This window comes from Ambystoma mexicanum, chromosome 3q (assembly GCF_040938575.1).
Source record: "Ambystoma mexicanum isolate Mex_15411 chromosome 3q, UKY_AmexF1_1, whole genome shotgun sequence".
Taxonomy (NCBI): Eukaryota; Metazoa; Chordata; class Amphibia; order Caudata; family Ambystomatidae; genus Ambystoma; species Ambystoma mexicanum.
Genome location: NC_090926.1, coordinates 1225185449 through 1225197764, shown reverse-complemented (window position 1 = coordinate 1225197764; position 12316 = coordinate 1225185449). Strand labels below are relative to the sequence as shown.

At 42.8% G+C, this 12316-nt stretch overlaps 1 protein-coding gene across 3 annotated transcripts in view; it reads right to left on the bottom strand.

Annotated features, from left to right (window-relative positions):
- Window positions 1–12316, bottom strand: part of MAST1 (microtubule associated serine/threonine kinase 1) — a 1484042-nt gene that overhangs the window by 347941 nt on the left and 1123785 nt on the right. The gene's annotated exons all lie outside the window — the stretch shown is intronic.

The window sequence follows — 12316 nt, the reverse complement described above, 5'->3', positions numbered from 1 at the left end:
CAACCACTCATACAGAAGACGGAAACCTACATTAAGGATACCACACATTTTTTACAAATCATTAAAGAGATTGATACGGACCAAACAAATATTCTACTGTTCACTATGGACGTCAGTAGCTTATACACATCAATCCCACATAATCAAGGCATTGAATCCCTGGAATGGTTTCTACTTATGCATCAAGACATCAATATTCATAAAACATTTACCATTGAACTCATCAACCTCATTTTATACAACAATTACTTTTGTTTCAACAACCAGTACTATTTGCAGAAATCAGGTACATCCATGGGCTCATCTGTAGCCCCTTCATATGCGAACATTTTCATGTATACCTTTGAACGAACATTTGTCTTGGAAAATCCTGTCTGGAAGGACAAAATCAAAACCTGGCTATGATACATTGATGATGTGTTTGGCATCTGGTTAGGCACAGAATCGGAAATTGAAACTCTTTTGGGAATTTCTTAACAATTGTAACAACAGGATTCAATTTACCATTGAAATTGGTAAACCATCCATCAACTTCCTGGACATGACAATTGAAATTACGAGCCAAGGCCTCAAAACACAGATCTTCAGAAAACCCACAGATGTGAATAGTTCTCTATATTTCCAAAGCTTTCACCCTAAGCATCTTAAGGATAATTTACCATATAATCAACTTCTAAGAATTAAAAGAATCACTTCCGATACAGAAAAACTACAGGATGAATTTGGGATCCTAAAAAACAGATTTATTGAGAGAGGATTCCCTGAAGACCTAGTGGAAAATGCGATACAGAGAACAGAAACACAAAGTTGCGAAGAACTTTTGACACAGAAACCTAGGAATATCAAGAACAACTTAATACATACACTAAGATATTCTAGTCAAAGCTTTCAAATAAAGTGGATAATCCATAAAAACTGGGACCTTATCAAAACAGACCCTCAGTTGAATACTCTTTTTCCAGAACCACCCATGCTAGCATTTAAAAGAGGCAGTAATTTTAGAGACAGATTGATCAAAGCCGAAAAAGAAAAACAATCTACACAAAGTACCCTGAGCAAACCAAAGAATGGAACCTTTCCCTGTCTCAAATGTAATTAAGGGTGATCACATCAGACACGCCAATACTTGCAAGAAAATTCTACTCAAACAATATGCTACATGCGATTCTAAAAATGTCATTTACGCGCTACGATGCCCATGTGGTAAATACTACGTGGGCAAAACAGCCAGGAAAGCCAAAGAAAGATGGACGGAGCATAAATCAACCATCAGAATTAAAAATATTAAGTCGCCCGTCTTCAGGCATTTTCGAGATCACAAACACAATGTTGCACAAATGAGAGTGGTCATACTTGAGGTACTCCATCCGCTCCCAAGAGGAGGAGATCTACAAAAGAGATTATCTCAAAGAGAATTATACTGAATCCATCGCCTTGACTCTCTTAACCCACTAGGGATTAATGAAAATTACTATCTGGGACCTTTTCTATAAAACAGCTACCATTCCTCTACTTAGCAGTTCCCATCAGTTTCTACCATATTTACTAGAAACTGTTAAATGAGTTGAACATTGTATCAGAAGTCATTTTTACAATGGAGTCGCTTACTATGAATATTCAAGTTCTCTATATATACAGATGTGTATGTCATGTAACAGATTGTGAATCCATAGATGGAACAGCAACAGAGTGACCATTTTATCATTTGATGTTTTCAAAAATTCTTGACAATAACAATAGAACATATTTCGTAGGATATAGATCCCATTCCTACACTTTCTGCTACTTCTGAGTTATTCATCCCATTTGTGTAAGTAACATCTACTATGATTACACTCACAGTCTTTGTTGAACCGTATCCCTACATTTCTATATGGCTAAATTTATTTGGGCCCTCAATCTTGACCGGTTTCAGAATGCATTTGTTTGCGTTCCACTTCTCCTTACAATTGTTTATGAGAACTTAAGCTGTCATCAAGCTCATGTACTTCTGACACATCTTATTCTGACGTGGCCGCGTCCTCCATCTTAATCATGCTAATTACCGTACATTTCCACTACGCATGCGCACGATGACGTCAGCTCCCGTTGACGGGATCACGCTATGAAACGTGTGACGTAGGACGCTCAATCGTCACCCTAATGACGCTATATTAAGTGGACTACGATCAAAATCTTTAGATCCAGCAGCGGCGGCGCCTGCCCCTGTGAATCTTCACGTGTCCTGCCGAGAGACTTCTTTTTCATGTAAAGAAGTAAGTCTTGAATTGATTTATATTCTGGGTTACTTTAGACCCGGTCCATTACACCATGAGACTAAGTGCTTTTTGTATACTCTTTTTTCCCTCCTATACAGTTCGCTGATGTGGAGTCTTCTTGATCACTCATAGAAATAGAGTACGGGCTTGATATTCATTCCTTTTGAAAACTACTGCGGTGGCTGGAGTGTCATCATGTGACATATACACCTAATAAGGTTAGCAGCATCTTTTAAACATAAAATGTCTTTTTGTTAATTGTGCGTATTCAACCCTTAATATCCCCGATGACTATTTTTATAGGTAGTTTCCTGTATTCCCTGGGTGATAGCGCCTCCGATATATGATGCCGGATGTTTCTACATCCTTTTTAAGAAAACGTTCTATTCCAGTTTGAAAAATACAACCTAAACGCAAGGTCAGCAGAGTTCATTTCATTTAATTTCTCTTCACATCTTTTAATCATACACTTATCTACAGGTTTGGTTCAAATAAATAGTCCTTAGTCTTCTGGACCGATTGGAGTGTCGAAATTCAAGAATTTAATCTAAAATGTACATCATTAGGTTGATAATAATGTTGATGTCAACATTGAAGTACTACATAGATGTTACCCATATCATGCATTGAAGATGTATATTGTTTTGATAGCTACAAACTGTTGTTGCACAGTAGATTTGTTTAAGTTTTATAATATTATTCATTAATACTTTCTTCCGTAATTTGTTTTTCCTTTTGTAGAAACTTTTAAAATTGTGAATTTTGCCCCTGATGAAGTGTGAATACTTGAAACGCGTTGGGCCATCAAATGATGAATTAAATTGAAGCTCTTGTGTTAATCATGAAAGTTTTGGTTTTATTAATACTTATGAAAGAATTCCATTTCAATTATTGTTAATGAACAGTATATAAATACATTTGAAGAGCACTAACTACATATGGTGTTTTGTATATTAGACACCATATGGTCAAAAAATTATTGGTCTGTTTTGACAGATCTTAGACAGTGTGCAGGGGACAGGAGTTCCCCACTTTGGGAACATCCACTTCTTGTTTTCTCAGGATTTAAGTACCTAGGCATTCACGTGAGCCCAGACTCAGAGGACTTCCTTTGACTCAATCTTAACCCGGTAACAGACAGATTCATATTGGATACCGTCCACTGGCAAGCTCTCCCACTGACACTGATGGACAGGGCCACGCTCTTTAAAATGTTTATGCTCCCTCGGTTTCTATATGTGCTACAGAACGCCCCATGTCCAATCCCGATATACTTTTTGCTAAGATAGAAGGCACCCTGCGTAATCTGTTTCGGAACACTGCAACACTCTGTATGGGAGGGCAGCTTGCGGCTTCTGTGCCAATAAAGATACTACTGGGCATCACAGCTTGGTGCGTTAATGAGTGGATACATGGAGATCCACGTCTTCCACATGTGTGATTGAAAGGGGATGGGTGGGAGGGAAGCCACCAAAACAAGTACTCTATGCGAACAGACCCGGGGAGAGGGACACTCCCCCGATGATACGTCCAACCCAGCAGGCGTAGGCCGATTCGCATCAGTACATAGGCTGGAGGAATAAACCAACTTTGGATCAACCTTTGTGGAACACATATCTGCCCGAAATACGCACGTTGGGTCACTTAAAGAATTGGGAGAGACATGGGATCAACGTCTTGGCGGACCTGGTATGGCAGGGACAATTGGTTCTGTATGAGTCCTTGTGGGCAACACATGGGTTACCCAGGACCGAACACTACCATTACATACAGCTGGCACACGCCATGAGGTCCCAATGCCCGGCCCCGGCAAGAGGTTCCCAAGTGTTCACCCATAGAAGCCAACATCTTTCCAGACCGCATTGCTTCTAAGTTCATATCCACATTGTACATTGGGGTCTTTCCTCTCGTCTATCTCTCTCGCTCTACTTGTGGTGTTCCCCAGGGGTCTAACCTCTCTGCCTGGCTCCTCAACCACTACCTGGCACTTCTTGCCCACGCATCGCTACTTTCTGCTCCAATTTTCAATGTAATTCAGGTGACACACAGATCTCTTTCAGGCTCCCCTCAGCTTCTTCTCTCATAGCAGACTGTCTGGCCGCAATTCAGGAATGGTGTGCCACCAATGATCTCTGCGTTAATGCCAGTAAGACTGAGATCCTCCTCATTGGGACACCCGCTCTCTCCTTTCCTCTCTCTCTCTCTGGCCACCCACTTTGGGCCCTCTCCCTGCTCCTTCCTGTGAGGCTAAGAACCTTGGTGACATCTTCTACACCACCCTCTCCTTCTCTCCTCACATCTCTGATGTCTCTAAGAAGTCAAACTATCAGCTGCACCTCCTCAGAGATATTCTTCCTTTTTTCACTTTCCCCTAGAAGCTCACTGTCTCCAGAGCTCTGGTCCTCTCAAGGCTGGACTATTTCAACAGCCACTTTCCAAATCTTCCTGCCTGTACTCATCGACCTTTACAACTTATCCAGAACAGGACTCTGAGTCTTGTCCTTGGCCTCAACGATGGGGATTGTATCTCTCCAGCTCTGAAATCTCTTCACTGGCTCCCTGTGGCTGAAAGGATCAAATTCAAGACCCTCTCCATCATCCACAAGGTTTTGTGAGGCCTGGACCGCTCTACTTCCAACTTTCTCTTCCAAAACATCTTCCTTCTCGAGCTCTACGCCCATCCACCTCTAACTCTCTGAGGGTCAGACGATTCTCCAAGCAGAGAGTTGGGGGCAGATCTATCTCTTCAGCTGGGGCCTCCCTCTGGAAAAGCCTCCCTGCCTCTATCAAACTTGGGCAGAACCACCGCTGGTTCTGAAAGCAACCTAAGACCTTCCTTTTCGCTTCCACTTTCTCTCTTCCTTTCCCCTGCTGATGCACCTGACTGCTCCATGCACTGGTCCCCCTCTGAACTCGGGCCCAGGCTCCTGCATGTCCAGTTGCCTGTGCCCGGGCTCCCCAGCACTTAAGGGTCTGTATCTGCAACCCTGCAGAACCTTCTCTCTGCACATATGAGCCACCCGCTGTCTGCACTTGTGAGTTAACTGCACTTTCCCCTCCCCACTGGCACTTCTCCCCTTCCCTCTTCCCTGCACTTGCGCGATATGAATGACACAAGGCCTAGTAAGATCGCTATTTTGTCCTCCCTTGTTTCCCCCTCCTTGTATTATCGCGCCTAGAAGCACTGGTGTACAGTCATATCAAATTATATCATACCAGGTGTGTATGGCACTTGGAGCCCAGAAGCTGTCCCGACTTAAGGACAGCTGGGTAGTAGACATCGGTCCACTATAACCGGAAGTATGGGGGGAGGCACTTATGTTCCCAAGGGAGGTAGGAATAGAGGCCAGGCTCCGTCTCATCCAATACAAGGTACTACACCGTGTATACTACTCTAGAACAGCCCTTGCTTGGTGGAGGATAATAAACCAAGACAACTGCCTGTGATGTGGGCTGGCGGGAGGTACCTTTTTTCATACATGTTGGGAGTGTGCACGAATTCAGACATTTTGGGGGAAGTGTCTCAACAGGTTGTCGGGATCTCAAGCGCCGAGTGATCCCAAACTGGTACTGCTAGGTATATTGAGGAAATGGGGTTCAGTAAGTATGAGAAAATGTTCATATCAACCTCATTGGGGATCACAAAGAGGATTATTGCACCACTATATAGCTCAACGACCTGCCTGCGGCTAAGACGGCTGTCGGCCGAAGTAGACAGATGCATGTCCCTAGAGAGGCGAACATACAATGCTAGGGGTTTCCCCAATTCCAGAAAGTGTGGGGCAGGTGGGAGTGGGCGGGGTGAGGCATGATGTTGGGATAATTTAGTTTTACAGTGGCGCTGTCTTCTGTGTTGCCTCCTCTGGCTGTCGTACTGTGCTCTTGTCAATGCCGGAGCACTTATGCCCTTATGTTCTACCAAGAGTCTGTGGATCAGGCGTTCTGATGCATTAGATTTGTTTAGGGGAAGGGTAATGGATAGTCAACCCATGAGGGAGGAGAAAGACAGAGGTAGTTTGGTATTTCCTGCCTTTACTCGAACTCAATATGTGAATGTACTGTTATTTTTGTTGGACTGCGGCTCTAATGCTGTGCCAGGGAATCTGTTGACTTTATCCTGCTGTAGTAAAAGCAAGCAATGGTTTGCCGACTTTGTTATTGTCTTAAAATCAATAAAATTGTCATATAAAAAAAAAAAAAATCATGAAGTACTGGTAGCTCATGACTTATCATTACTAACCACCATAGCCTCTCATAATTTAGGACACTGTTTAGACCTAGTCCTTACTAGGGGTTTGAATATTATTCACCGTGAAAATATGGCAGTTTCACGGTCAGACCATTTGGTTGTGGCCTTTTCTATCGCCATCGACCATATTGGTCTAGCAAAAGCTGCCCCTACAAATACGGTTCTATCTAGCAGTAAGAAGGCCCTGGATGCCATCACAGGACCACAACTAATTGCAGAATGACTTCCTTTTTCTGCCGATAGAGAATGCAAGAAATGCTATCAGACTAATATGTCATTCTTGAACAAGTGTTGTAATGCTGAAGCCCCGTTGAAAGTGAATAAACAAAATAAAAACAAGAATAATCCATGGTTCTCCAATTCCTTAAATAATTTCAGCAAAACTATTGCAGGAAAGACAAAAGTGGGTGCACACACAGGGAATAGTGTCAGCGAAATCTCTGTTTTTTTCAAAATCAAACAGAATCTTCTAAAAATCAATCGAAAGACCTATTCGCCATAATAAACATTTTTTACATTATCAGTTTGTGCCTCATCCAAATTACCTCCTTACTGTACTTTGGCAAATGAGTTCAATGTCTTCTTCATTGAAGGTCAACTCTATTTGAATTAACAATGATTCTCAAACTACTACGTTATTGGCCCCTATTCAGGCCCTGGATCCTCAGACAATATCGACTTATCCTGCGTCCTGGTTCTCATTTTCACTCATAGATTTGAAAGATATTAAAGTCATGATTCAAACACTTAAACCCACAAATCATGATTAGGATTCCAATCCAGCGTATCTTGCAGTGAAGCATGCCTCTGCCCTTAATTCTTTTATAACAGAATTTGTGAATGCAGCCTTAATAAAGGGAACTGTTAAGCTGGAACTAAAGAAATCTTTCTTTGCGCCGTTACTAAGAAAACACATATTGGATCATCAGGATTTAGCAAACTATATCCAGTTTTATTAAATATCTATCTTAGACCTCTGATGGATATTTGCTCAAAGTTTAAATTGAATTATCATTCTTACGCGGACAGCATTCAAATCTATGTTAGATTAATAAATGCACTGGGCGCAATTTAACGTATCCTAGCTTGTGCTAACGCGATCAAAAGCTGGATGATCGAAAGCAAGCTTCAGCTCCACCCTTCTAAAACAGAGATTATAGTGTTTGGGCCTAAACATCTCCTCAGTAACTATCACAATACCACTACCTGTCCAGCCTTGTTCGATGCAGCAACATCCCGTTCAAATAAGTTGAAAAATCTTGGATGCATCTGGCAAGCATCTCTGGGCTGTAATGCCCACATTTCAGAGGTGGTTGAGTCTGTGTTTTACCATCTCAGGCTCTTAAAACCTATTCTGACACTCATTTCTGAATCGGACCGTGCAGTGGTGGTAAGGACAATGGTAAATTCCAGACTGGACTATTGTGGCACTTTTCGCCTGGGAGCACCAGAGAGCCAACTCGCTCATCTGGTAAAAATATACTGGCCATCCCGTTTTCTTATTGTGTTTCCTGGGGCGATCGTTTCTTTTCCATCAGGGACTCTAGTCTCTGGAATACACTTCCTGATGACTTGCTGAAAACCAGCTCTATTGTCCAAATGTGTGCAAATGGACAAGGAAGTGAGATGGTCGGATTTAGACAACTTAAAGATAGGACGCCAGACCCCAATGGTGTACCCAGAGCCACTTAAAGGAGAATCGCATAGTGAGAGGGGGGAATCGCCACTATAGGTGAACATGCTGAGGTCATTGCCAGGTAGAAGGCAATCAGGAACCATTGTCGCCACTATGGATAGGCTGACATTGGGAGCCGATTGCAGATTTGGGTTCACACAGTTCCCCTTATTGGAGAAAGGAGGGGCCAGGCCGCAGAATATGCCTTGGCCTCAGATGGACAAGGATAATTTAAGGTGTAAACTCCCTAGTTTAACAGCGGGTGCAGGAAAGAAAATGTATGAGCTAGAAAAGATGACGGGGGAAATACTCTAGCCATAGGGGACATTAAGGGTCTCATAGCAGCTATTCTTGGGGAAAGGGCTGATGACATTTGGGTGAGAGCAGGTTACTCAAGTGTCTCGGCACAGAACACAGAACGTGCATGAAGGCGTTTAATAATTGTTGGGTGGCTTTTTGGAAAGCGCTCAGGGTACAGTATCCTGATACGTCAGATATGGGTGCAATTATGGCACATAAGATGAAAGATGACAAAGATCCGCTTGCTTACATTCAAAGTATTCAGGAACGGTGGACCTTGGGGCCCATGGAGGAAAACAGTGCCAGTATTTTACCACATTTTGTGTCAGGGATTGACAGAACAAGTACAGAGACAGCTCAAGAAACTAGTGGGAATGGAAGCGAAGCCATGGGCAGAGATACAGTTGACTATCGCACATCATTGCAGGCTGCTGCAAGAGAAAAATAAGAAGAATGAGGAGGATGCTAGGAAACTTGAGGAGGGTAAGTTTGTACACAAGAAATTGTCAAAATATGTCATAGAAGGAGTGGTACTGACAAGCAGAGTAGGGTTAGGAACGCAGCAAGCAGTGGGTATGTCACAGGCAAATAATCAACGCCAAACAGATCAAGGAGGAAATGGGTTCTCGCCACGAGGCAGAGGAATGAGTTTCAGAGGAAGAGGCAGTTTCCAAAATAATCAGGGTGGCTTTCAGAATAACCAAGGCGGGTTTCAGAATATACAGAATGACAATCAAAATATGCAAGGGGGGCACATTAGAAGACTACCTCCTGTATGTTGGACATGTGGAATGACAGGGCACATTGCGCAAACATGTGGAAGGCAAGGATATGTACAGAAAGGGCAATTCTCAAGAGGGGGGACAGCTTATCCTCCAGCATATAGCCCACAAAATAGGGACGGTTTGCCCAAGATCAGACAGTGTGTCAAGCAAAAGCGCTGCAAATGCAACAGGCTTTGCAAACACAGCAAGCACCAATGAAACTGCTGCAAGGGCAGTCACAGCACGCACCCAAGCAGATACAGCAGAGTGCAAACACGGGATAGTTATTGACACCTAGAGAGTAGGGGGTGTCACTGTCATGGGAGGAAGTCCTTTAACAGGCACGGGAATAAGCAGGCATCCACAATAGGACAGCACACAGGGTGGCTTAATGTGTTCAGTGCTATAGATGACACCGAAATCCTCAAGAGGAAACAAAAATTGATGTTACCATAGGAGGCAAATCTTTTTCATTTTTTAGTAGACACTGGGGCAACTCGCTCATGTTTACGAAAGGGAAAATATACGTTATCGGGAAATGCCATGGGCTTCTCTGGAGCTACAAGTAGAGTTCTTTTTTACTGATGAATTACCAGTCTCAATAGGAGAGTGTGACATGTCTGTTCCATTATTGTATTCAAGGCAGACACTGGTTAATATTATGGGCTGAGATTTAATGACAAAGCTTAACATGACGATTTCTTTGACCGATAAAGGCATTGTGTGTTCCACTCCAGGGTTACATTATTTAAAGGTGGGCACATTTATCATGGCCTTTACAGGGCAAATAGCTCTGCGAGGAATGCCATTCGAGCCAGAAGTCTTTCTTTATGGGGTTAGCATTTTGCTGACATGGCTACCTGGTTTAGTGCGAAAGAGTATGAGGATACCTGATGAGTTTTTGTTCAGGCCACAGATACCTATGGACGAAGAGGGGGGGGCAGATTATTCCCTCACAGCTGCAGGCAGCCATAGTGCGAGGGGAATTGGCCACGCTTGAAAGGGGAAGGGTATAGATTGACTGACGTCACAGACGAAGATATGTTTAAAGATGATCCGTCAGACGATGAAGTAGTATTCAAGATGAGTATTACATATTGGATCAGAATAGAAAGAAGGGAGATCCCACAGCGAATGGTGATAGCGTGGCAACCCCCAGTATTGTTTGGTGAGGACATGGAGAAAGTGCCAACCTCCTTATGGACCTACAAACAGGGAAGTGTTTACTGCTACCAAAGGTTGACAACAGGAGAGGCTATATTATTTAAAGCCTATTTGGTTCAACCAGTAATTTAAACTGAGCTATTAATCACGTCACTGATATCAGGTGCTAAAAAGAAAACACAGATCAATGGAAAATTTCTGATAAAAAAAATACTTTTTTTTGTTTTACAAATAATTTGTGCCATAAAAACACAAAGTGACATAAAAGGATTTGAACTGTAGTGCAGATCATAGAATTATACTAACTCTCAAGTTTTGATGCCTAACATGTCATATGTCAGGATGGAAATGTGTGTTTCCAAAAATCAGTAAAGAAAAGAGGGTTGAAGGAGAAAATCCTAGTGGTGTCGGCTATTGAAAAGAGAACCGATGCCATGGTAAGTTCTTAAAGAAGTGTAAGCGGTTATGGACTACAGGACTCTATGATGTAGGCCTATTAAAGGGCGTGGGAGGAGTTAAGATTAAGCTTAAACCAGGAGCAATTTTAACTCAAGCAAGGCAGTACCCGCTGTCACGAGAGGCAGAAGAGGGTATTTTTAAGACCATATCAGTTATGATGGAACAGGGCATCTTTGTGACGTCAGCGTCACTGGGTAATACTGCTGTGTACCCTGTGAAGAAATCGAAAGGGGGGGGTCGAGGAAATTAATTTCGAACATGAGACCAATTAACCATATTGTAGAGGCAGAGTTCCCTCTAGTTGCGAATCCTGCAATGATTTTATGTAGTATCCCTACAGAGGCATGATATTTCACAGTGATTGATTTGAAAAATGTGTTTTTCTCAATCCCGTTGCAAATGGACTCTCAAGACCTCACGTCATTTACGTTTCGTCAGACTAAGCTGAAGAGTACTCAGGGGTACTGTGATTCTCCATCGGTCTTTAACAGAGTCCTGGAGATGGACTTAAGCAATATTTATTTGCCAAGTATTGTGCTGCAGTATGTAGATGACATTTTGGTTTGTAGCACGACAGAAGAGTGCAGACAAGATTTGATTCAGTTAATGACTATCCTTGCAGACAAGGTATGTAAAGTAGATTAGGAGAAATTGCAATATTGCCAGGAAGAAGTGTTATACATAGGCCAGTTAATCTCGCATGAGGGAAAGAATGTTACACCTGAAAGAGCTGAGGCGATTATGCAAACACCAAAACAGCACACGATAAAGCAAATGCAACAGTTTCTGGGATTGTGTAATTATGTTAGAGCATTGGTATGTGATTATAGTTCATACACGAGACCCCTTTTGCAGGCTTTAAAGAAAGCCCAAGTGAACAAGGAGAAAATAGAATGGACTGAGGAATTGGAGGAAGGGTTTGAGGAGTTGAAAAAGGCCATTTGTACAGCTAGTGGGTTTTTGCTTGTTCTTTTGGCATCTTGTCCTTTGGCCTTCTTCCTGCTCGGCCAGGTCAAGAAGATCCTTTTATTGTCATACACTTGCTTTTTATGGAAAGCCTTGGTTTTCGCAGGTTAGTGCAGGGCCATGTGTATGTGTTCCCAGGAAGTAGACAGGAACTGTCTGGTCCCAATCCACAAACTGGTTTCTGTATGCCTACAGCGTATGCATGAGTTTCACCATCAGTGACCCTGATTCAACCACTGGTATGGTGTTTGTGATGGGCAGAACTTCCATTCGGCGGGCTGAGTTTCTGTCTCACCTGAGTTTCTGTATAAGAAGAGGAGTCCTGCAGTCATGCCTCAGAAATCCTGGAGAAATCCTGCGAGGAGCCAAATATCCTGCTCAGCTGAGTAGACCATGGCAGAACTGTGGATTCGTCCTAAGAAGGCCTGGTGACCAACCTTTGCAGCAGTCCCGATGGAACCCCCTTCTGGCTGGTGATCTT